This window comes from Heloderma suspectum, chromosome 8, assembly GCF_057233095.1.
Source record: "Heloderma suspectum isolate Gila_16-S chromosome 8, 16-S_ref, whole genome shotgun sequence".
NCBI lineage: Eukaryota > Metazoa > Chordata > Lepidosauria > Squamata > Helodermatidae > Heloderma > Heloderma suspectum.
In genome coordinates this window covers 2,933,654-2,960,360 of record NC_139465.1, presented here as the reverse complement: position 1 = coordinate 2,960,360, position 26,707 = coordinate 2,933,654, and the positions used below count along the sequence as shown (strand labels likewise).

Sequence of the window (26,707 nt, the reverse complement as noted above, 5' to 3'; positions counted from 1 at the left end):
ACTGTCCGAAAGCACATCTGCCACCCACTCCCAAATATCATAGGAATGTTAACCTTTGTGTTAATATAATCTAGACGCATCCTGCCACAGTAAATAGGCCAACCTCCCATTTCCTAAAGTTAACCATCAGAATACAATCAAACAGAACTAAGACCAGCAGGAAACTCTGTTGTTACAGGGAAGGCAGTGCTACTAAATACAACATGTGGCTAACTAATAAACACTGCCCCAGCCAGACCACCAAGGATGGAATTTAGCCAGTCTCTTTGTCCTCGGAGAGAAAGAAGATTGATTCACCAGCCTGGCTTTTCCTTGCAGCAAGAAAATCGCTCCTCCTTATGCTCCATGGTATGACATATAACATTTTCCTTTATTCGAGACAACTGGCTAGGAACAGAACAAAGGCTGACAACACAATAACCCACAATCAAGGGTTGAGTATGAGTTGAAACGTGGGTGATTATGTTATCTGAACGCAGCCACGCTAACAAACCATGGCTTATTAACCATGAACAGTCCACAGTTCACAACCCAACACTAAACTATGGGTTCTCTTCATGGGTTGTTCGTGGTTAACAAGCCTTGGTTTGTTAGTGTGGCTGGGTTCAGACAACATAATAACTCACCTCTCAACGATAACCCACACTCAACCCTTGAGTGAAAGTTATCATGTTATCTGAACCCAGTCACTGCCATAGTTCCCATGATACAACAGCCCAGCATGGCTTAATTCACCCAAGAGGGCTGTCACATTGTGCTAAGTACCCAGGGGTGCCTTTTTTTTGCATGGTGCCATGGGTGCCCGACTTGTCGTGGCTTGCCGTGTCATGTGAACCCAGGTGGCAGGGGTTGTTTGAGGGTTAGAACAAGTTAATGCAAGTAATGAGTTACTTCAAGGTTGCTGCCTGGGTTTGCACAACACAACAGCCCCTGCAGGTAAATTAAACCATGATGGTCTGCTGCAGCATATGAATCACGTCAAAGTGTAGAACAAGCCCCTTTCACCAGGACCATATCCTAATGAGTGTTTCTAATAGACCTGAAGGTTTCAAATGTACCAATGCACTAGGCAGTATGAATATATCAGCCTAGGGCAATGGTTCACAACTATGAATAGGGGCTCCACAAAGGAGGAGGAAGGATAAGCAGCTGTCAATAACAGTAACAAGAAGGAAAAAGGACAGAGACTGGAATAAATAATGGAAATATATCCATGACCCATGCAAAAAAAAGCTCTCTTCAGCTATGTGCAAAGTGAAAGACAGAGGAAAGAATTGGTGGTTCAGCTATTAAATAAGGATGGCAAAATGATAACAGATGACAAGGAAAAGGCAGAAGTGCTCAATTCCTATTTGGCTCACTCTTCTCCCAAAAGAGGGTCTATGACCCCCCTGGCAAAGGCAAAGTACAGGCTGAAGGGGCAGGATTGCATCTTGAGATTGATAGGAATATGGTCAAGGAACACCTAATTACTTTGAATGAGTTCAGATCTCCAGGGCCAGATGAACTGCACCCGAGAGTAATAAAGGAACTGGCAGAAGAACTCTCAGAAACACTGTCTATTGTCTTTAAGCAATCATGGAGGACGGGGGAAGTGCCAGATGACTGGAGGAGGGCTAATGTTGTTCCTATCTTCAAAAAGGGTAAAAAGGAGGAACCTGGGAATTACAGACCACTCAGTCTGACATCAATCCCTGGGAAAATTCTGGAGCAGATGATAAAGCAATCCATCTGGAAGCACCTTGACAACAGTACAGTGATTACTCAAAGCCAACATGGATTTGTCAAGAACAAATCCTGCCAGACAAATCTGATCTCATTTTTGGATCAGGTAACCATCCTTGTGGACTGTGGGCATGCTGTGGACATCATATACCTGGACTTCAGCAAAGCGCCCCATGATATCCTGATGAGCAAACTAGCTCAAAGTGGGCTAGATGAAACAACGATCTGGTGGATCCACAGTTGGCTACAGAATCAGACTCAAAGAGTGCTTATTAATGGGATCTTCTCAAACTGGGGAGAGGTAACGAGCGGGGTACCGCAGGGCTCAGTCCTGGGCCCAGTGCTCTTCCACATTTGTATTAATGACTTGGAGGAGGAGGTGCAGGGAATGCTGATCAAATCTGCAGATGACACAAAATTGGGTGGGATAGCTAATACCCTGGGAGACAGACAATTCAAAGTGATCTTGGTAGACTGGAGCTCTGGACAGAAAGCAACAGAGTGACATTTAATAGGGATAAATGCCAAGTTCTGCACCTAGGAAAAAGAAACCAAAAGCAAACTTACAAGATGGAGGATACGTGGCTCAACAACACGACAAGCGAGAAGGATCTTGGAATTGTTGTCCATCACAAGCTGAATATGAGCCAACAATGTGATGTGGCTGCAAAAAAGGCAAATGCTATTTTGGGCTGCATTAACAGAAGCACAGCTTCCAAATCCCCGGAAGTACTAGTTCCCCTCTACTCAGCACTGGAAGCCAGATTCTGGCTGAATATCAGGAAAAACTTTCTGACTGTTAGAGTAATAAGACAATGGAACCAATGACCTAGGGAGGTAGTGGGCTCTCCCACACTGGAGGCATTCAAGATGAGGCTGGACAGCCATCTGTCAGGGATGCTCTGACTTGGATTCCTGCATTGAGCAGGGGGCTGGAGTCAATGGTCTTGTAGGCCCCTTCCAACCCTACTATTCTATGATTCTATGCTTAACTCTGATAATCACAGTATTGTTTTTCACAGGGTCTCTCAGTTCACTCTGCTATAAGCATCTGTACTACCTACGAAAGAAGAATTGTACCAGTGCTATTCCTTTCTATTGGTGAAATTTGGTTATGAGCACAGTCCTGCACAAAACTGAGTATTACATCAAGTAAGGACATGTTGCTTACCTGTAACTGTGGTTCTTCGAGTGGTCATCTGTGCATTAACACATATGGGCTCTGTGCCTGTGTGGAGCCTTGATTTGGGAAACTTGTAAAGCTGAGAAAATTTGGGAGGGAACTCTCCCCCACCATCCCATTGCCCATGTCCTGGTGGGTTCCCACCTATTTCCTCAGTTTGATGAGACCCAAATGAGGCCTCATAATTGAAAGGAATATAGTGAACACCTCAGTATCAGACATAAATAATATTATGAACACCAAAGCGGGGACATTGGGTGTGTTGTGTGAATGCACAGATGACCACTTGACGAACCACAGTTACAGGTAAGCAACCTGTCCTCCTCCTTCATGGTCCCTGTGCATCACAAAGTGGGTGAGTAGCAAGCTCACTTATGGGAAGGTGGGTAGGTGTTCTAATATAGAACTGAAGAAAGAACAGCACAACCAAAGAACAGTCTGCCCGAGACCTGTCATCTAGGTGATAATGCCGCACAAAGGTTGATGGTGTTGACCATGTTGCAGCACGGCATAACTCTGGAATAGAGACACCCCTGTCAAACGCTATCACCATGGCTCATGTAGAAGGCGCTGTCACCTTACCCAGATCGCGGTTTACTAGCTGATAAGTGGGGGTTTGAACCACCCAAGAGGCCAGTCTCTGGGATGATATCGGTAGACCCTTTTTGTTGCCTCCATAACACACACAAAGTCTAGGGGACTTTAGGAAAACTTCAGTCCTGGACTTATAGAAAGCCAAAGCCCTCTGAATATCCAACACATGCAATCTAGACTCCAACTCCAATTTCAGGGACTGAAAAAATGCAAGTAAGATGATGTCCTGATTAAAATGAAAAGTCAAAACTACTTTCAGTAAAAACTGCAGATCTGGATGAAGCACAATTTCATCCTTGTGGAAGACCACATAAGGAGCATTCACTCTAAGGGCTGCTAACTCACTAGCCCAATGGGCAGATGTCACCGCTATTAAAAAGGCCACCTTCCAGAACAATAATCAAAGATCAACTGTTGCTAGAGGCTCAAAAGACTTAACTGCTAGATCCTGAAGGACTACTGATAAGCTTCAGCTCGGTACCGGCAACTTAACAGGAGGTCGGAGATTTTTGACTCCACAAAGAAACTGTTGGGTATGAGGATGTGAAAAAAACAGTGAAACCCCCTACTGGAGCTTGCGAAGCCGAAATTGCTGTGAGATAAATCTTTATAGATGAAAATTTCTTTTTCAAATAGGGACAACAAAAACTGCAAAACTTGTTGTTAAATGAGTCTACCTTAATTGCCTTCGCCAAGCTAGAGAACTTTGCCCACTTAAGGGCATAAGAATGTCTAGTCGCCGGTTTCCTAGTAGCCTCTAAGATCACACGAAGTGGCTCCGTGAACTACAGGACACCTAGAGACTTCGGAGTCTCCACGTCATTAAGTGCAGTGTTTGGAGATCAGGATGTCGAATCCATCAGTCCTGTTGGGACAAGAGATCTGGCCTCACTGGTTGATGATACCGGCATCAAGCTCAGCTGAGCAGTGGGGCAAACCACCCCTGCCTCAGCCACCGTGGGGTGATGATTATGCAGTCTGTGTTGTTGTCCAGTATCTTTGATAGCACCCGAGTTAGCAATGGAAATGGTGGGAAGACGAAGTAAAAACTCAGGTTGAAAGCATCCCCCAAGGAGGCTAGACCAATGCCCGCTCTGCTGCAATAATTCTTGCATACCGTGTTTTCCTCCATTGCGAACAGACCTATTAGAGGCACTCCCCATCAGCTGAACAGGTTGTGGACAACTTCGGGATGGAGCTGTTACTTGTGTGACGCCCAAAAAGACCAACTTAGCTGAGCCGCTATAACTTTGTCAGATATGGCAACATGAACTGCTATCAGGGAAACCTCCCTTGCAATGTGCCATTTGAATATGTCCAGAGTGAGCCTCACCCACGGAGCTGACTTTGCTCCCCCTTGTTTGTTCAAATAATCAACAACAGTTGTGTTGTCAGTCGCCACTCGCACAATCTTGCTCTGGACCTCTGGCTCGAAAGCCCTCAGTGCTTTCTGTATCAGAAGCAACTTGAGGAAGTTGATATGCTTGCCCTTTTCTGATCCCATCCAGAGGCCCTGAACTCTGAGAAATCCACAATGAGCTCTCCACCCTCATAGGAATGTGTCTGTTGCTTTTGCTCTTGAGGGGGCTGGAAGGTGGAAAGGCACTCCTGGGAGAAGGTGATGCAGGAACGTCCACCAACGAGGGACTGTCTTAACCTTGCAAGGAGCCTCAGGCAAGTATGTCGTACATTCCCTATGGGGTCAAAGACTCTGGCGAAGCACAATTGGAGGCTCCTCATTCTAAGGCATGCAAATGGAACCACTACAGTCATAGCCACCATTAATCCTAAGAGCCTCTGAATTGTGAAAGCGGTGACAGTACTGAAACAGAGAGCTTGGCTCACTAGGATCACCAGTGCATCTGCTCGATCCCACGGGAGGAAAACACGACCTTGATGCGAGTCTAGAAGCCCACCTATAAATTGGATGATTTGGGTCGGTTCCATGCAAGACTTTTGGATATTCATGTAGAGCCCGAGGGCATCCAGAAGACAGCAGGTAAGTGACAATGAATGAAAGAGGCTCTTTCACGATGGGACTACTAGTAGCAAACTGTTGATGTAAGGAAAGATGGTGACACTCTGCAGTCGGAGGTAAGCACATACCACTGTCATGCACTTTGTAAAGACTCTTGGTGCCACTGAGAGGCTGAACAAAAATACACAAAACTGGTATACCTGCGTTCCGATAATGATGTGAAGATAACGCTGACTTGACTTTTCAATTGCTATATGAAAATATGTGTCTTTGAGATCGATGGATGCAAACCAGTCTCCCTTCTGCAACAGCGGCAGTATGGTAGCCAACATGGTCATATGGAATTTCTTCAGTGTGATAAAGAAATTTATGTCGCACAGATCCAAGATTGGTTGGAGCCTTCCATCTCTCTTCGGTATGGTAAAGTATTGGGAATAAAAACCTTGCAGAAGTTGATGAGCTGGTACAGGTTGGATAGCACCCTTCTCCAACAGAGAAGCGACCTCCACTTCTAGTATAGCCAAGGGTGTCGTTGACCGTACCATACAAAGGGGGGGGTGTTGAACTTGATCTTGTATCCTCTGCTGATTACTGACAGCACCCACAAATCCAATGTGATTTGCATCTATGTGGGAAGAAAACTGGAGAGACCAGTTCCAAAAAGTTGGAAGGATGCATGCCAGCGAAAGATCACCCTTTGCAAGTCAAAGGTGACTCCTGCCCACAAGATCAGACTTACGGCAAGTGGATCGGAACTTAGATGATGGATATTGCCTCCCTGATGCAGAGGGATGCTGCTGCTGCTGCCGCCTTTGCCTTTGGTAGCGCTCACCTGGCTGTCTTTGTTGCTGGAATCCTGAATGTCTAAACCAGCAGCAAGGCTTGAACATGGCCGGAGGTTGACCAAGTCCCATCTTTTTGGCCGTAGTTTTTGCCTTCTGGACAGAATCCATGGCTTCATTTGTAGTCGCATTAAACAAACCTGTGCCATCAAAGGGGAGATCCTCAATTCTAGACCTGGCTTCCTAAGACAATCCAGCCAACCTCAGCCAGGCATGCCTTCTGAGAATGAGGGCCCCAACCATTGTCTTTGCCCCACAATCTGTCTGATGATGGGCGGTGTTTATCTCTTGCCTCACCACTCTGGTCACTTCCACCTGGAACACCCTGGCCAGTTCTCTCTGATCATCGAGTAAGCGGTCACAACGAGATCCAATTTTTTCCCAGAGGGACATTTGATATCGTGCCATCGTCGCTTGAGAGTTAGTGACCCTAAGACTTAATGCTGCAGATGAATAAATCTTGTGGCCCATCAGGTCCAGTCTTCATCCCTCCTTATCTACTGGGGCAGAGTGAGTCTTGTGAGAATGACTCTGAGTTGATTCAACAATTACAGAGTTAGGGCACAAGTGAGTAAATAGGAATTCAGCATCCTTTTCCAAAACTCTGTACATGCTCTCCAGCCTCTTTGAAGTGGAAGTCATGGACGCCAGCATCTTCCACAACTGTTTGACAGTTTGTAGCAGTGTTAGCAAGAAAGGAATGGTGAAGGGCATCGATGTCTCTACATTAACAACATCAAACACCAGGTCTTTTAGCCTTTAGACAGGCTGCTGGGTTTCTATCCCAAGAGATCATGCCATTCTCAGGATCTGTTCAGAGAAATGGCCCAAGTCCTCTGAAGGTGAAATTGGGTCCTGTGATCCTACTGCTCCGTCCAGTGATAAGATTGACAGAGCCACTGAAGAATAGGAAGCATAGTCGGACTGGTGGTCATCCGTAGTAAAGTGTGGAGACGCCTCTGGACAAGACAGAAGATCTTCCTCACACACCCTAGGAGATGCTGAAGCAGTAGCCTGAGGAAGTACTGGAGGCTGCACAGCCATCAGTGGCAAAGGTGGCAGCATCTGAGGAACCTGATCAAGGGCGATTTCCTTCTGTGGGTAAGACACATCCTTTGCTGGGGGACACAACAAAATGGCGGCCAGAATGCACCTTGAACGGCACAAGTCCAAGTCCATATAGTCATAAAAACGATCTCACTGCCTCCAGTCATCCCAATAGTAGGTAGGGCGAGGAGGGAGAGACCACTCCAATCATCTAACCCAATCTGACATCAGCGATGCGGAACAATGTCAGGGGTGAGGCACATAAGCAGAATCTATCCTATGGTCCCGAGTATAATACACAAAAGATCTGGAATCAGGAGAGTCTTGATGCTGAGGTAAGTATGCAGGCTGACGGAGCTGGCCCTGTTCCTTGTCAGGAGGAGGAGGAGTCGAATCTGATTTCTCCCTCAGATGTCGAGGCAATCTGTATCATGTCGATCCACGGCATCAACACTTCCAATGTACTGGATCTCGGTACTGATGTCTCAGGTTTCCTCGGGATCGGTGATTTTAACAGGGCTGGTCGTGGCAGAAGATCCATCTGACATTCTGCCTGCAATTTTTCCTCAGCTCTCCTCATTTTCCTTTTTCTCTGGGTCTGAGGTCTTAGGCATCCAAGCCTTTTTTGACAACTTTTGAGCTGCAGACAGCATTAAAGACCTCCCCAGAGTAAGAGCTTTCTCTGTCCTGCCCATGGCTAGAGCTGGCACAGAAGGAGAGGAGGGAGTTTGGGCTCTGTCTCTTCAGTTTGGGGCACATGGCGATCTTTCAAAGAGGCAGGAGCCTGTGCCATCCAAGCTTTGGGGGCCTCAACAGAGGCCAACGCCTGTTTCCAAAGTTCCGTGTGAAGTCTGTCTGCTCGGTTTCTGCGGGCCTGCTTTGAGAAACCCTGGCAAAATGGACACGCCTCTACCACATCTCCCTCTCCTAGGCAGAAGAGACAAAGGGAGTGCCTGTCGGATGGCAGCAACTTACTCCCACACTGCGAACACTTCCGAAAGGGCACCTTCAAGGCCATACGCCCTGAGGCAAGGAACGCAATCAAAGATTGCTCTCCTCTGAGAGACAAAATTAGTATTTAATAAGAAAATAAAATAAAATCAACTGAAAGAGCTAAATAATGACAGGGAGAAAGAGATACAGATAGAATACAAAACCTTAGCAAAATATCCAACACAGTCCTATAATGGACAAAGTTCACGACAAGGCATCACAGTTGGCAGTTGAAGAAGAACTGAGGGAATAGGCGGGAACCTGCCAGGACATGCACAATGGGATGGTGGGGGAGGGTACCCGCCAAAATTTTCTCAGCTTTACACGTTTCCCAAATCGAGGCTCCGCATAGGCACAGAGCCCATTTGTGTGATACAGAGAGATCACAAAGAAGAACCAGATGACTGGAACAGTGGTCCTACCATTTTCAATATTCAGCCACTCTCAGTATATCCAAAAGCTCAAAATTTACAGGCAAGGCATTAAAAATTTACAAATTACTACTTTCATCAAGGAGGGTATACCATTTCAGGCCTATTAGTGTCCAACAATGTCCAAATCTAATTTTAAGCTGAAATCACCATATTATAATATGCAAGAATGTTTCAGTGGTTATAGATTTGACAATTTCTACTTTTAACTTTTCTGCCCAGATATTATACAGTATTAAAAAAATCTTCCCTGCCTTACTGGCAGAGAATTATAGGAGTTGCAGCCTGGTGGGCATCAGATTGGGGAAGACTGGTATAAAGCATCCAGTTTTTCTCTCCATATTCTGCCCACAACTCTCCCCTACTTTTTCCCTCACTATGATTGAGCGCCCACATTTTCTTCCCCCCACCACTCACACACTCACTTTCTCAGCCATCTGAACCACTTTATGGTTTTAGAGACTATTACTATTTGTGCACATCTGCTCCTACCACCACAATGCAGTTTGGTGCATCATTCAGAGCAGACTCCACTCCCTTTGAGGTGCTAAAAAAGGAGCATGCACACACCAAGAACAGTGATTATGTGTTTTGCTGATGTTGCAGGTACTGCAAAAGAACCATCACAGAACCCACTGCTGGCACTTTAAAGCAGACCTGCAATTGAATTTGCAGAAAAGTGCCTTTCAGGAAACAAAAGTGTTTCAACGTTGTTTTTCACAAGTTATTGGTGAGGTCAACTGAAAGCTCTGGGTGGTTTTTCAAATGGTTTATAGCAACACAACCGATTTTATACCTCTGATGAAAAAAGCTTTTAATATAATTGCCACTTATTTGAAGGATTTTTATCTCACTCTTCAGCCAATAAAAGCTCCCTGAGCATCTTATAAAGATCAATAATGAAGGCAGTTCCTGTCCTCAGGCTTACAGTCTAAAAGACATGGCACAAAAGGAAAGAGGACAGGGAGGGAGGAGGAAAGACACACTCAGGCACTATTCTTAGTTACAAAGTTCTTATAATGACCACCTGGAGTACATACAGTTCACGGAGAAGAAGAGACAAAAGTTGCTGGGCTCCCAGCTGAGCAAGTGGAGTGAACTTGCTTCCCTTCTCTCCCCTCTGCTGCAGCCTTATGGAATGGATGTTGCTGAATGACAGCTTCTCAGTAGAACTGTACAGAAGCTGTACAGGCTATATATCACACACAACACCGGGCAAGCGCATGAGATTCATAAGAGAAAACTGGCTAGAGCCTGATTTATTTTTAATTTCTCCTGGTTAAAATGAACAACACGAAACTGGAAAGTCTAACACTTCACAGCTATATTTTAGCTGCCTGATGTGAAGATTCAGTTTTCACCTAGTTCTTTCACCTTCACTTTTTCCAAGTACAAATCCCACACTTAGGACATCTATATGTCACCAAATACACTAAATAAAGTAACCAGGTGAAACTAAAGAAGACCAAATGGGGCCAGTTTGCCTGTTTGAAACTTCAGCCCGGCAACTATTTCACTCCATTCACTGCTCCACTTGACAGCACTGACGCATACTTTAGTTTAGCCAAAAGCTAAGCTATGCTCTTCTTCCTCCCTGCAATGCAAACCCACCACACAGAACAACACTGTGTTATCTGAACGACAGACAGTTCTGTTACTGTCCAGGCAGCAGAGTGGATTAGACAGGTGCAAGGAAGCTTACCAAATATGAACATGCTCTTCTTATTCAATTGCAGCAGAAATTAAATTCCAGTGAAGTATGTGCATAACATGCCAAGAATTGCCTTTGCAACACCACACTACAGGCACCTCCAAAGATATTCAAAAGCTTTGCCTGAAACTCCATTTTCTACTTATAAACAGAGAAATTTCACATAAGCAACCCAACCTCTCATCCTCCCAAAACATGGAGCTCCATCCCTGAGATAGTAAATTCTGTATCAGAAGATTAAACTTGGCAATACGAAGCAGAAGCTCCAGCAAGTTTGCATACTGTTGTTTTTTTTTTAAAAAAAGTTCTGCATCAGGAAAGATGCATTCTGCAATCTACATACAAATTAAATGTGCTCATACTTGTTCATCTTGCATAATTCTGCAAGATGAGCAAATATTCTGCTTCTGCAACTCAATGGAAGTTGGGATAAAGCTATATAAGACACTGAAAATCCTGGTGGACTGGAAATGAGGCACACACATGAAGATTTTGACCTTGAAGATTTCAACAAATGACACCTGCAAATATTCAAGCCTATATTCAGACATATGAGCTACAACTCTTAACATGACTGCTGAGAATAAACAGGGTACTGAATTCTGTACTCCATACTACAAATCGTGGTTTTTCTGAAATTCTGCATACACAGCCCTGAGTAAAACCCATGGTGGCAGCTACAGTCACTACCATTTAGCCTGCAACATTAAAGAAGCTTATGAAGATTTTGACTGAAATCCATGGGGTTTTCTGCAATGGATTTAGGACAAGAATACTCGATTTATTCAAATGACAGTAACTGGCACCTGAAAAATTCTTCTCAGCCAATTTCCATGTCATATTGATTATGCAGTCTATGCTGTGGAATAAATCAAACTACTGCAATACGAGTATGGGTTGGTGGGGTTTGTTTGTTTGTTTCTGGCCTCTCTAGGGACAGAGAAGCTTACACAGCCATGGAATTTGGCTAGAGAATTGAGCTATGGTTGTAGAATATAGCACAACTCATAACCTAAATCTGTTTCTTGTTTCTATAGAAGTAGAGAAGCACCAGGTAGTAACAGGAAGAGGCAACCCCATCCCCAGCCTCTTGGAGTGATAGCTTTCCTCAAAGAGGGGAATATCCCTCTATGTTAAAGCTACTAACCAAAAATAACAGAGAATGTGGTAGGGCAACTTCAATGAAGTATTTTGCAATTGAGAGGTAAGTTGCTGCAAAAACTGAACGGTGTTCAAAGATTTAAACATGATCTGAATTGTAGATGGCGTACATTCTTCGAGCTATGCCACAGCAGTTAGAGATGACTTCTCTTGTTGATGTTTAAGAATTCAAAGTCTATTCTGCTTTTTAAAAAGCTGTATCGCCACTGCCAGATGTAGAAACATTCCCAAACTCAGGGTTCCTGGGCAGAACAGGAAAAGAGACCAGGGTTACCTTAACCCATATGCATGGAAAGCTCAACCTCCTCAGCACCTATTTTAATCTTTTTTAACATTCAAATCTGTCCCCTAAATAACAACAAAAAGAACAGCATAACAGCATAACTTTCTGGTAAACTAGGGGAACATGCCTCAACATGACAGTTCAGATGCAGCACCAAAAATGCAAGACTACAAAGGCACTGCAAGATTTTAGAAGCCTAAAAGAAAGCAATGGCAATTATTCTGACTGTGCTGCACTCAAACCATTTAATTGGAATGAACAGAACCTCAGCTGGCAAGCTGCCACTATGTATGCCTTTCGTACAGCCTCATCCAACTTGTCCTCAACAGGGTCTGTACAGATAATGCCTACTACAAACAAAAATCCTACAAGGCTGATTCTGTTGCATAATTTTTAGGACTCTCATATTTAAGGATCCCATATCTGGATGTTACCTTGCAAGTCAATTCAGCCCACATATTAAAAGGTCCCTTTGTCCACAGAAGCAGGCAACAACCAGAAAATGCCCACACTGCACGACTTGCTCACAGGAGGAATTATATGATTGTGTATAGTTTTTCAATGCCATTGTTCTACTGTAAAGCTAAGCCTTGCAACATTTTCAACAGGCCATGATGCAAACTAATACCATTAATATCGAAACGTTAGCTCTCTTTTAACTCCCCTGCCAGCATTATCTGGATCCTATTCAGCTGTGTGTGTGTAAGCTTCCTGAAGTGTCCAACTGCATCAAATACAGCCAGTCCTGTTGCCATGCTCACATTGTTCATGGGTTTCTTTTTTCCAAATCTGAATTTTAATTTTAGTGTGGGGCAAACTAATGGATGAAGTAGCGTGACATAGTAGTTAGATGTGAGCATCAGGACTTACAAAATCTTAAGGACATGTCAAGGCAAGCCACTAGTCTTTCAGCCTCAACACTTCATGTGCAATGTAGGGATTGGCCTACATTGGCTTACCTTATAAAGCTGTTCTAATAATTGAAATATTATATATAAAGCATTCTGTACTCTTGAAATGTGCTATATAAATGCTTAGTAGTAGTTGTAATACCATAATGCTTTTACACAAACCTGTGATACAACCACACTTGGAATACGATGCACAGTTCTGGTTACCACACCTCTAAATATTGGAGAGCAGGAAACAGTGCTGAAAAGAACAACCAAAATGATCAAGGGCTGGAGGGACTCCCCTATGAGGAAAGGTTACAGTATCTCGAGCTCTTTAGCTTAGAAAAAAGATGTGTAAGGGGGGACATGACAGAGGTGTATAAAATTATGTATGGTGTGGAGAAAGTGGATATGGCAATGTTTTTCTCAATTTCTCATAATACTGGAACCCAGGGTCATCGAATGAAGGTGAATAGCAGGAGATTCAGGACAGGTAAAAGGAAGGACTTCTTCACACAGTGCATAGTTAAATGATGGAATTCACTTCCATAATATGTCATGATGGCCACCAATTTGGAGAGTTTTAAAGTGGGATTAGACACAATCATGGAGGATAAAGCTACTAAAATGGGACAGCTATATATTACCTGCAGTATCAGAAGTAACATGCTTCTCAATACCATTTGTTGGGGAATACCAGCAAAAGGGTGCTGCTGCATTTGTGTCTTGCTTGTGGGCTTCCCATAGGCAACAGGTTGGCCACTGGAGGAACAGAATACTGGCCTAGTTCCAGTACAGTTCTTCTTATATTCAGTATTAAGTGGCAGCTTGAGAAGCAGTTTGAATCAATATGCTGAAATCCTAAGAATACTGTTGTTCTGACTGGAGCTCTGCTGCTAGGACTATCATAAAACTGTTTTTATGCTATTGATCCCTTATTAAAAACTAAACACTGAGCAGAACAGAAATGTAGTAGAAATTATATATTTTAGCTTTAAACCGTAACAAAAATAGAAGGAACATTCAAAATTGAGCAACAAATTTAGCTCTCAATTTCCTAGTCACAAGCACAATTAAGGAATCATGCAAGGCAACAATTTTATTTTCAAACAACAGAAAGCATACAAATTCACTAGGTGTACCAAAATTCTTCCTGAGCCTCAATTCAGGCAAATATTTTTCACAAGCATCCTTATAAAAAGAACACTGGCAACATAATGGACAAGTGCATACAAGAGGTATCACTCTTTTAGATATCCTGGCCCCAAGTCAACTAGGGTTTTATATGCAAGAAGCTGTGCCTTGAATGGGGTCTGGAATCAAATTGGAAGTCAGTGCAATTACTATAGGACCAGTAAAACAAGCTTGATGAACCACACACCAGAAAGCAATCTGGCTGCACCATTTGGCACCAGTTGCAGTTGCTGAACTGCAGTAGCTGAATACTCTTCAAAGACAGCCTCACACAGAAAGCACTGCAATAGTCTAAAATTCAAAATTGGAAACTGCTAAAAGGGTCATCGTTAAAAGTTTGCCTTTAGCTGCTTTTTTCTGGACACAATTTTCATCAGCCCTGATACTAAAGGGAAAGGAAAGCACTTTTAGCCTAGCACTACTACCATTTCCACTCCATGAAAAAATCAACTTCCTTAAAAATCAACATTCCATTAGATTCTCATGAAGAAGTAACTCCACACAAAACTTCACCCATCTATGAGCTAGAGAATGAAGAAAAAAAAAGCAAACACTGTTTTCCATAAAGTGTCCTAGTTTTACATCTAAATGGCTTTAAAGCTGTTCCAATCTTTAACTGAGTGAAATCTTCATATCTGCAAAGCCAGCATTCACTGGTTAACTCTGCTTAAACCCCGCACATTATACTTGTACACATTCAGATGGACTAACTCCTCGTGGACCACTCTCAGGACAGCTAAGAACCTGCTGATCTACCCAAGTACCTTGCACCTATTATATTTTCTTTAAAAATGTGACTTTTATTGCTCAGAAAACATAAATTTCTTTATTAAAGTTAGCTTTAGTTTACTATTTTTATCAAAACCCATTATTTTACAAAAGCCAACAGGAAAAACAAGAGAACTGGGCTGACGCATCTTGTTGGCAAAATCCAGACTGACCAAGTATGGTGCATCAGCCATACCCAAATGCTGTTACATTTCCACTAGTGAGTGGCTGGATTCACACAACAAGGTTGAACAAACAATGAAAAGATGCCATGGTTTGTTGTTGCATTGTGAACTGTGGACTGCTTGTGGTTAACAAGGCATGGTTTGTTAGCACACAACACAACCACCCACAGTTCGACAACCCATGATTCAACGACAACCGACGCTCAAGGTTCAGTGTGGCTTGTCATGTTGTGTGAACCTAGTCAATATCTTTATGAAGTCCAGGAGCTAACATCACCGCTTTCCAACACTGTTATCAGGCACTCCGTAGCTTAGTCTGAGAGATAGCTATTCCATAGCCGAGCATCAGAGCAGGTATTTGAGTTTGGGTTTCCTCTACTTGCCCAAGTCAAGCAACTCTAGCCACTGAACAAACGCTGACTTCTCATACAAAATGGACACATTTTAGGAAGTAGCACAAGAAAGCACTGAGCTTGCATTTTGCCTTCCCTAGCATGTTTTAAAAGGCAGTCCATATGAATAGTGTATCTACTATTTCCTAATTTCAGGCTTGCATTTTGACTTACAGGAAAGAAAAAGCTACACATCTCACATTATTTCATTTAACAGGGTTTTTTCTTTGCTCTTCACAGTTGCTTCTTCTTTTTCCACTTCCACACTGATATTCTTTCCCCTTCAACATCAGTATCTCTTTCCCATCAAAGTGTTTTAAGATGCGATGATAGGTGTTTGCTTTCAGAAACTGTAACAAGCAGTGTGGAACTAAAGCCTTCCCTTTCACACTACTGAAAATTCTAAGTATCTTAACTCATTTCTACCAAGTGGATGGTACCACAGACTGCTGCCCTTCCTAAGTAATAGCATATCTTCATAAAAAACAGAAGCCCTAAAAATTTCTGCCCAACTGGAGGTCACAGTGCCATGCTCCCATGAAGTCAGACTGTTGTTAACATGATCTGAGTAAAATGCAGTCAGTACACTGGCCCAGAAATGCATCTGTACAACTTCGATAACACACTGTTTCACTGTATTTACTACAACTGTTTGCATAAAAAATTAAGAACATCACACCGGGGTTTCCAGTCTCTTAAAGGTTACTTCTGACTACTGAAGTGAGATCAGCAAAATAAACTACCTTAAAAAAACTGCATTACAGTCTGTTTCAAAAATAACTCATTTCAACAGCTCCAAAAGGAAAGCAGCATAGCTCTCACTTCTTAGCAAAATATAAATGACAGAAGTAAAAGTGACAGATATGAATGCTGCAGCATTGAGCAGCATGTAATGTTCCACTTACTCTCCCTCCCGAGCCAAAGACAAATATGGCTACTCTCCTAGAATCTGTTTCTGTGAATCCATCTATCACAAGGTATAGGCTTAAGTCACTATAGTCTGCACTATGGTACAGTTGTACAACAGCCACATTACACTCCTACTACCTAGACATGCATGTATGCAAGTAGAAGTACATTAAAAAGGCAGAGGCAAAACCTGAATCTATAGTCCACCTAAATCTGTTTATGTAGTTGACAAAGCAGATGGGGGCTTCTGAGAAAGAAGCCCATCTATCCTTTAACAGTTTCTTCCACAGATGTGGTAACTTTTCAAACTACTTGGAATAAAAGAATGTAAATTAATATGCAATGAAGCACAAAAGGATTCCTTTCCAAAACAATCTCAAAAGCTCTTCTGTGAACCAGACCATAAACCCAGCTGTGACAATGGGTTAACCACCAGAGTCGTGTGTGTGTGTGTGTCTGCGCGCGCGTGCGCACACACACACACAATATTCAAATACCAAAAAAAAACTTTGAGGGATTATTGGTTTCCATCAAAATAATTTGAAAAATCAGTGAATTCTGACAGTTGCGGTAGAACATAAATTTTGAGATAAAGCTTCTATCTGAAGATTCCTCTTTAAAAGACTCAAAACAGGAAGAGGTAACCCATTTCCATTTTCCCCAGTGACAAACACAGCAACCCGTTTTCTCACATGTGCTACTCTGTACAGTTCCTGAGTAGTACCATGACACATCTACATTTCATAAGAGCACTAAACAAAAAATTATGTGCTTACAGCCCCTTATTCACAAATCTTGCCCTGTCTACAGGGAATTCTGGCTTCGTAACAGGGTGGTCAATTTTTTTTTTAAAATTATACTTGTAAGTAATGGATAAAGTTCAAACTACCGCACAATTGCGCTCATTTGACATGCCAGCAAGGTTATGCTCAAAATCCTACAAGCTAGGCTGCAGCAGTATGCGAACCGAGAACTACTGGAAGTACAAGCTGGGTTTCGAAGAGGCAGAGGAACTAGAGATCAAATCGCCAACATTCGCTGGATCATGGAGAAAGCAAGAGAATTCCAGAAAAACCTCTATTTCTGCTTCATTAACTACGCTAAAGGTTTTGATTGTGTGGATCACAACAAACTGTGGCAAATTCTTAAAGTGATGGGAATACCAGACCACCTTACCTGTCTCCTGAGAAACCTGTACGACGGTCAAGAAGCAACAGTAAGAACCGGACATGGAACAACCGATGGGTTCAAAATTGGGAAAGGAGTACAACAAGGCTGCATATTGTCACCCTGCTTATTTAACTTATATGCAGAGTACATCATGAGAAACGCCGGGTTGGATGAATCACAGGTCGGAATTAAGATTGCTGGGAGAATTATCAACCTCTGATATGCAGATGATACCACCCTAATGGCAGAAAGCGAAGAGGATCTAAAGAGCCTCTTGTTGAGGGTGAAAGAGGAGAGTGCAAAAGCTGGTTTGAAACTCAACATTAAAAAAACGAAGATCATGGCATCTGGCCCCATCACTTCCTGGCATATGGAAGGGGAAGAAATGGAAGCTGTGACAGATTTTATTTTCTTGGGCTCCAAGATCACTGCAGACGGTGACTGTAGCCATGAAATTAAAAGACGCTTGCTCCTTGGGAGGAAAGCTATGGCAAACCTAGACAGCATAGTAAGAGGCAGAGACATCACCTTGCCAACAAAGGTCCGTATAATCAGAGCTATGGTTTTCCCAGTAGTAATGTATGGCTGTGAGAGCTGGACTATAAGGAAGGCTGAGTGCCGAAGAATGGATGCTTTTGAACTGTGGTGCTGGAGAAGACTCTTACGAGTCCCCTGGACTGCAAGGAGGTCCAATCAGTCCATCCTAAAGGAAATCAACCCTGAGTGCTCATTGGAAGGACAGATACTGAAGCTGAAGCTCCAATATTTTGGCCACCTAATGCGCAGAGAAAACTCTCTGGAAAAGACCCTGATGCTGGGAAAGACTGAAGGCAAAAGAGGAAGGGGACGACAGAGGATGAGATGGCTAGATAGCATCACCGATGCAATGAATATGAACTTGAGCACGCTCCGGGAGAGAGCGGAGGACAGGAAGGCCTGGCGTGCTATGGTCCATGGGGTCACGAAGAGTCGGGCACAACTGAACGACTGACCAACAACAATGGATAAAGACTGTTTAGTTACAAACCTGTATGTTGTAACTGTTATACCAACAAGTCAGTATGAATGCTTACTCATAAGATGAATTAGAATACACGAAACTTGATTTAAAATCAATCCAGCCTCCTTTTCATAGATTTGGTGGGGAGAAGGGAAAGCAGATATCATTGCAACTCTTTAATAATGAAAAATAAACCTGTTTCAGCCGTAAATATGATTGTGTATTAGAAGTTCTTAGCTTGCTATGAATTCCCACTTATGCTGCAGGTTTACTAAACAACAACAGGAACATGGAATTCTCAGCAAACAATATAGTATTCCAGTCATTTTCAAACTGTGGTCTGGGGAACACTAGAAACGTATGATGGGCTCCTCAAACTAGAAATTCAATAATGGTGGAGAAGGTTCCTGAGAAATAGCCTGTCTGCTAAATCTGTATTTTAAACCTCTGCATTGCTGCTAGGTTTTATTCTGGTTGTATTGTTATAATGTGATTTTATGCTTTTATATTTTATATTGTTTTATGATACACTCTGTGGTTTTAATTTTTGTGAACCGCCCAGAGAGCTTCGGCTATTGGGCAGTATAGAAATGAAACGAACGAACGAATAACAATTTTCCCATGCAATTTGCAGGTGGGTGTTGGGTGCTTTGGAACAGGGGTGGGCAGAAGGTTAGATGAGAATCTAATGATAGGTCTCTGGGTGATTTGCAATAGATAGACAAGGGTTTCTGACTCCTGATGGTTAAACAGCGACAATGACTTCTTCCATCTAAATCAGGCTGCTGAAATGAAGGAAGTTTGGGATAACCTGTAGTGGAGTTGTGTGTGGAAAGACCATGAGCTACCATTCACTTTTCGTACTCAGAACAAATTCCTAGACTTCGAATGTGCTCAGTGGCACTCTGTTCTTTAATTGTAAGTATATGTCTTTTGCACCTGGCTCTGGTTGGTGGATCTTGTGATCTGGTAAAAAGCAAAGTAGATGCAACAATCTTGAAGTCTGAGCACTCTGTGTTAAGAACACAAACTCAAATGATGCAAGTGGACAGCAGTGCCCAGCAGGCCTGCCAGTGCCCCATATCAACTGAATGTGTGCCCCAGAATCCAGTCCATGGCAGACAACGTGCGGTAATCCTTGTGGAAATGAATCCATGGAGGCAGAAAGTTTAAAAAACACTCCAGTGTCCCATCTGGCCATAACTATTTAATAACTGTCACTGCAGAATAAAAACTTCTTAGGTTAAGGACACTGTATGTATGTAAAAATACCAAATCCAAAGGGAACAGAAGCCTCTATTAAGACACACAAAGAACACTGGTCCCACTGGGGGTCCTAATGAATTTCTTTGCTCCAAAAGAATCCCAACTGATCAGAGATGCCAAGATTGTTCTATTGTTCAGTTGTTAAGTCATGTCCGACTCTTCGTGACCCCATAGGCCATAGCATGCCAGGCCTTCCTGTCCTCCGCTCTCTCCTGGAGTGTGCTCAAGTCCATATTCATTGCATCGGTGATGTTATCTAGCCATCTCATCCTCTGCTGTCCCCTTCTCCTTTTGCCTTCAATCTGTCCCAGCATCAGGGTCTTTTCCAGTGACTTTTCTCTTCGCATTAGGTGGCCAAAATATTTGAGGTTCAGCTTCAGTATCTGTCCTTCCAATGAGCACTCAGGGTTGATTTCCTTTAGGATGGACTGACTGGACCTCCTTGCAGTCCAGGGGGCTCGTAAGAGTCTTCTCCAGCACCACAGTTCGAAAGCATCCATTCTTCGGTGCTCAGCCTTCCTTATAGTCCAGCTCTCACAGCCATACATTACTACTGGGAAAACCATAGCTCTGATTATACGGACCTTTGTTGGCAAGGTGATGTCTCTGCCTCTTACTATGCTGTCTAGGTTTGCCATAGCTTTCCTCCCAAGGAGCAAGTGTCTTTTAATTTCATGGCTACAGTCACCGTCTGCGGTGATCTTGGAGTCCAAGAAAGTAAAATCTGTCACTGCTTCCATTTCTTCCCCTTCTATATGCCAGGAAGTGATGAGGCCAGATGCCATGATCTTCGTTTTTTTCATGCTGACTTTCAACCCATCTTTTTGCACTCTCCTCTTTCACCCTCAACAAGAGGCTCTTTAGATCCTCTTCGCTTTCTGCCATTAGGGTGGTATCGTCTGTGTATCTGAGGGTGTTGATAATTCTCCCAGCAATCTTAATTCCGACTTGTGATTCAACCAACCCGGCATTTCTCATGATGTACTCTGCATATAAGTTAAATAAGCAGGGCGACAATATGCAGGCCTGTTGTACTCCTTTCCCAATTTTGAACCCATCGGTTGTTCCTTGTCTGGTTCTTACTATTGCTTCTTGACCGTCGTACAGGTTTCTCAGGAGACAGGTAAGGTGGTCTGGTACCCCCATTTCTTTCAGAATTTGCCACAGTTTGTTGTGATCCACACAATCAAAGCCTTTAGCGTAGTCAATGAAGCAGAAATAGACATTTTTCTGGAAGTCTGTTGCTTTCTCCATGATGCAGCGAATGTTGGCGATTTGATCTCTAGTTCCTCTGCCTCTTCGAACCCCAGCTTGTACTTCCAGTAGTTCTCGGTTCACATACTGCTGAAGCCTAGATTGTAGGATTTTGAGCATCACCTTGCTGGCATGTGAAATGAACGCAATTGTACGGTAGTTTGAACACTCTTTGGCACTGCCCTTCTTTGGAACTGGAATGTAAACTGACCTTTTCCAGTCTTGTGGCCGCTGCTGAGTGTTCCAAATTTGTTGGCATATTGATTGCAGCACTTTAAGAACATCATCTTTTAGGATTTTAAATAGCTCGGCTGGAATACTGTCATCTCCGCTAGCTTTGTTGTTACTGATGCTTCCTAAGGCCCACTTGACTTCACTCTCGAGGATGTCCGGCTCAAGTTCAGTGACCGCACTATCATGGCTATCAGGGACATTCAGATCTTTCCTGTATAGTTCTTCTGTGTATTCTTGCCACCTCTTCTTAATCTCCTCTGCTTCTGTTAGGTCCCTGCCTTCTTTGTCCTTTATCATGCCCGTCTTTGCACAAAACGTTCCCTCGAGATCTCCAATTTTCTTGAAGAGATCTCTAGTCTTTCCCATTCTGTTGTTTTCCTCGATTTCTTTGCATTGTTCATTTAAGAAGGCCTTGTTGTCTCTCCTTGCTATTCTCTGGAACTCTGCATTTAGTTGGATATCTCTTCCCCTTTCTCCCTTGCTTTTCGCTTCCCTTCTTTCCTCAGCTCCTTGTAAAGCCTCATCAGACAGCCACTTTGCTTTCTTGAATTTCTTTTTCTTTGTGATGGATTGAGTTGCTGCCTCCTGAACAAATGTTACGGACCTCCGTCCATAGTTCCTCAGGCACTCTGTCTATCAGGTCTAATCCCTGAAATCTATTCCTCACCTCCACTGTTTATTCATAAGGGATATGGATTTAGGTCATACCTAAATGGTTTAGTGATTTTCCCTGTTCTTCAATTTAAGCCAAAATTTTGCAAGAAGCAGCTCATGATCTGAGCCACAGTCAGCTCCAGGTCTTGTTTTGACTGACTGTATAGAGCTTCTCCATCTTTGGCTGCAAAGGACATAATCAATCTGATTTCGATATTGACCATCTGGTGATGTCCATGTGTAGAGTCGCCTCTTGTGCTGTTGGAAAAGAGTGTTTGCTATGATCAGCATGTTCTCTTGGCAAAACTCTATTAGCCTTTGTCTTGCTTCATTTTGTATACCAAGGCCATGCTTGCCTGTTATCCCGGTGATTTCTTGACTTCCTACTTTAGCATTCCAATCCCCTATGATTAAGACGATGTCTTTTTTTGGTGTTAGTTCTAGAAGGTGTTGTAGGTCTTCATAGAACCGATCAACCTCAGCTTCTTCGGCATCAGTGGTTGGGGCACAGACTTGAATTACTGTGATGTTGAATGGTTTGCCTTGGATTCGTACTGAGATCATTCTATCGTTTTTGAGATTGTACCCCAGTACTGCTTTTCCCACCCTTTTATTGACCATGAGTGCTACTCCATTTCTTCTAAGGGATTCTTGCCCACAGTAGTAGATATAATGGTCACCTGAATTAAATTCGTCCATGCTTGTCCATTTTAGCTTGCTGATTCCCAAGATGTCCATGTTCAATCTTGCCATCTCATGTTTGCCATCTCACCTCCAGCTTACCTTGATCCATTGATCTGACATTCCAGGTTCCTAAACAATATTGTTCTTTACAGCATCAGATTTTCTTTTCACCACCAGACACATCCACAGCTGAGTGTCCTTTCGGCTTTGGCCCAGCTGCTTCACTCTTTCTGGCGCTACTTGGAAATGCCCTCTGCTCTTCCCCAGTAGTATATCGGACACCTTCCGACCTGAGGGGCTCATCTTCCAGCGTCATCTCTTTTAGCCTTGTGATACGTTCCATGGGGTTTTCTTGGCAAGAATACTGGAGTGGGTTGCCATTTCCTTCTCCAGTGGACCACATTTTGTCAAAACTCTCTGCCATGACCTGTCCGTCTTGGGTGGCCCTGCATGGCATAGCTTATGGCTTCACTGAGTTACACAAGCCCCTTTACCACAACAAGGCAGTGATCCATGATGGCGCAAGATTGTTCTAGAACCATGTTAAGAGGAAGAGGTTAAGGAGCCTGAACCCTCCCCTCTTGCAAAGTCACTCAACTTAGTGTTACCAACACTACAATAAAGGTGACATATTTCAAAGTACAGATGTAATGATTGAAAGGTTCAGATGTAATGAATGACTAACATTTCTATAGCAGAATGTGCAAGAAACATCAGACAAACCCCAAAGAGTTGAAGGCCTTTTGCTTCAAGAATTTCCAGCAATGTTTTTCCTGTACTCAGTGTACATCAAATGTATTAGATTCACATCTACCAACTAAGCCAACTGGCTGTGCCTTAAGTGTCTCAAAGTGATTAGGAGATAATGAATAGGCTTTAAACAGTAAAATATGTAGGCTGATGCTAAAGTCAAGTTGCACAGGCAGATGTCAATGACAGCTGGGCAAGTCAAAACAGCTTCCATTTCATCAATAGAACAGTCTCATTTGCACCTTCAGTTAGAAGCAACATTATAGCAGCTATACATGAAGAAAATTAGGCAAAAAACCATACCTCTGCTAAAGAGGGAGTTACAGTACAATTAAAAAGTTTATAGATACTGGTAAACTTGGGTAACATTTCCTACACTATGTTAGTTATTTAACACTTATAGGTTTTATGTAATGCATAGTGGAAGACATCATTTACAGCTGTGAGCTTGAAAGGAAAGAACATAATTACAATTCTGAGCATGAAATGAGCTACCATCATACATGCCTGAACCAAATCTGTTTTCACCAGCTGTAGTGAATCAAAGTAGTCAGAATTAGACAACAAAGAAAGACCCAGAAGCAGCAGTCCTTGTTGCCTTTAACCTAGTAATTGTGCAGCACCTGGATCCGGAAGGGCTGCAGAGGATTGTAACAGCTTCAGATGTTCAGTGGATGTGGTCCAGTGATTCTTTGATCTTGGCGGAATGCAGGACCTCAAACAATGCATCTGTGTACTGGCTGTATTACAGATCTGGGTGTGGACCTGAGGGGATTTATAAAAGCTAGCATTACACTGCAGCTGGAAAGGAAAAGCCGAGCTTGTTTAACTTGAAGGCACACAAAAAAGAAACATGAGGCCTTATCCTTTTTTAATTTTTCAAAATGCTCAAAAGCTATTTCCAAACTTGGTTTTGGAATAGGTGAACTCTATGCAGCTCTAACATTTTCAGCAAATACTGGCAAATTTAACACACAAAATCTGTACTTAGTACAGAGTATACTGCAATATATTATATCTTCTACTCCATCGTTTAACCGCACCATGCCAATCAAATTCCTTTTATTTGTCTAATGCATTTCATCCTGCTCTTCAGCTGAAAAAGCTCCCAGAGCAGCTTACATAACACCAGCAACTAACAAGACAGCCTCTGCTCACATACTTACTTTCTAAAAGTCACCACATGAAGGGAATAAGGGATGGAGAGGGAAGAGGGAAAAGCCAACTCAAACACCAGTTCTTAAAGTTACAAAGGTCTTATACTGACCAGCTTGAATGGAAACAATAGAGACGAAACCAACAGAGTGGCCATACTTTGCATCTCTCCCTCTGCTGATGACAGCTGAGGGATGGCTGATTTCTTAGCAGAGCCAATGGAGAAGCAGGAATTCTTTTTTATCATTTCAACAGGAGAACATGACTTGGGAGGGGGGAAATGTACGTTTCCCATTACTCCTGAGCATGGCCATATTTCATAGCATTCACGGCATCATAGGGTTGGAAGGGGCCTACAAGCTCATCGAGTCCAACCCCCTGCTCAGTGCAGGAAGCCTGATTCCCAGGTGGTCTCCCATCCAAGTACTAACCAGGGCTGACCCTGCTTAGCTGCCGAGATCAGACGAGATCAGGGACATCCAGCCCTTTGCTCTTGCCTTCTCTCTTCTTGAACTATCCCACAAGAGTTGAGTTTACATTCCTGGTTCCTTCATAAGGTTTAAGTTATTGTTTCTAGATATTTTATATGCAAAGTTAACAGCCTGCCCTATGCTATGTTAGCTTCTCCACATCACTGAACATTTATGACAACACCACAGTAGTACACCTTCTGACCACTTGCATATGATCTAAACTCTTTGCGCACCTGTTTGTATTTTCATTCTTAAATGTCTGGACTTCATATATCTTTCTCAGAATGAAGTTCACTCATTCCGGAGCCCAAGCAAGCTTAATAAGAACAAGGTCCACTTATGAACAAGGATTAACTTTATGATGCTTAAAGATTAGCACACACAATTAGGACACATTAGAAGAATCATTTAAAAAAATCTTACTGTTTCTCAAGCCACATGGACTGTGTGAAGAGGCAGGAAACAGGGGAGTCTCAAGCAAGGAGCCTGGGACAAACATGCAAGGTTCCTGTTCTTTTAATCAGACAAAAACTAAAGGCCAACTCAGACATATCTTGCTAGCTAGCTATGATGTTTAAACTCTCTGGTTCAGTTCCTGCATTCTCCGCACCCACACCCACCCCGCGCGCACGCACACATGCACGCACACACACACAAACTCACTGCTGAATTACTAAGTGACTATTCCAAGATGATCATTCTGAATATTTCTTTAGATTTATAGAGTTTCAGCATTAGATGCTACCACAAGTGTTAACAATAACCATTTATGCTTGGAAGTCAAGAGTCTTCTATAGTTTTATAGACACAAAATATTCTCAAACTGCCCTTGTCAAGTCTAACATAACCAACCCAATTTTACTTCCAACCCCAAGCTAAGTAGGCAAGTATTTTCCAAAATGCCAAAATCCTAACTGACTGGAGCTAAACACATTGTGTTTACGAACACTGCTACGTTTCCTTTGATGCCTTTGGGTGTGTGAATGGGAAATAGCGGTTTAGGCCATGTTATAGCATTTTACAGCAATTTATCAACATGTTGCCACGGTTCCAGGGAGTGATTACATTCAACTCAGTGCAACAGTCAACTGAGCCATCAATTATCTAATCTTAATCCCGCTGCCTGGCCTCCTAAACTTGCATAAATGCTGTACTGTGTTTTCAGACAAAACACAATGATCCAGTTCTGAATGCTGATGCAAGAAACAGCAATAGCCAGACATAACACACACACATACTCAAAAACTGCAACATACCTTGCTACAGTGGAGCTCTATCCAAGAGAGAAAGCACAACATAGCACAATTAAGTTTGGAGGCGCCGCTGTGAATGTCAGCACAAAGAGCAAACATTTTGGATACGTTTTTTAAAAAGTATTTATGATGAAATCCTCTACCTAAACATATTAATCTCCATTCTTCCAAAGCAACCTCCAAAGTTATAACCTCAATAAATATTTTGTTTACCACTAATATAAAGCAAATAGAATGAATCCTTACAAACTAAAGATTGAACACTCGTTTATGGATTCAAAGCTTGGATGAGTAGATACTCAAACATACACAATTCCACAAAACCCTATGAAAGTCAGTGTGATATAATGCTAGACTGTCAGGCTAGGACTGGGGAGTCCCAGATTCAAATACACATTCAGCCATGAAGCTCAGGGGGATGATCTGGGGCCAGTCAATCTCTCTTAACGTAATCTAACTCACAGGACTGTTGAAGGTGGTGGTGGGGAGACAGAGGAAGAGCCATATATACTGCCTTGAACTACT

General features: G+C 42.8%; 1 protein-coding gene across 25 annotated transcripts in view; it reads right to left on the bottom strand.

Moving 5' to 3' along the window:
* Positions 1-26,707, bottom strand: part of ANKRD11 (ankyrin repeat domain 11) — a 262,296-nt gene that overhangs the window by 182,671 nt on the left and 52,918 nt on the right. Inside the window, exon 3 of one of the 25 annotated variants that reach the window (XM_084812699.1) lies at positions 13,022-13,100. The exons of the other annotated variants lie outside the window; for them this stretch is intronic. The gene's annotated coding sequence lies outside the window, so the exon portion shown is untranslated. The remainder of the gene's footprint in view (positions 1-13,021; positions 13,101-26,707) is intronic. 25 annotated transcript variants of the gene reach the window in all.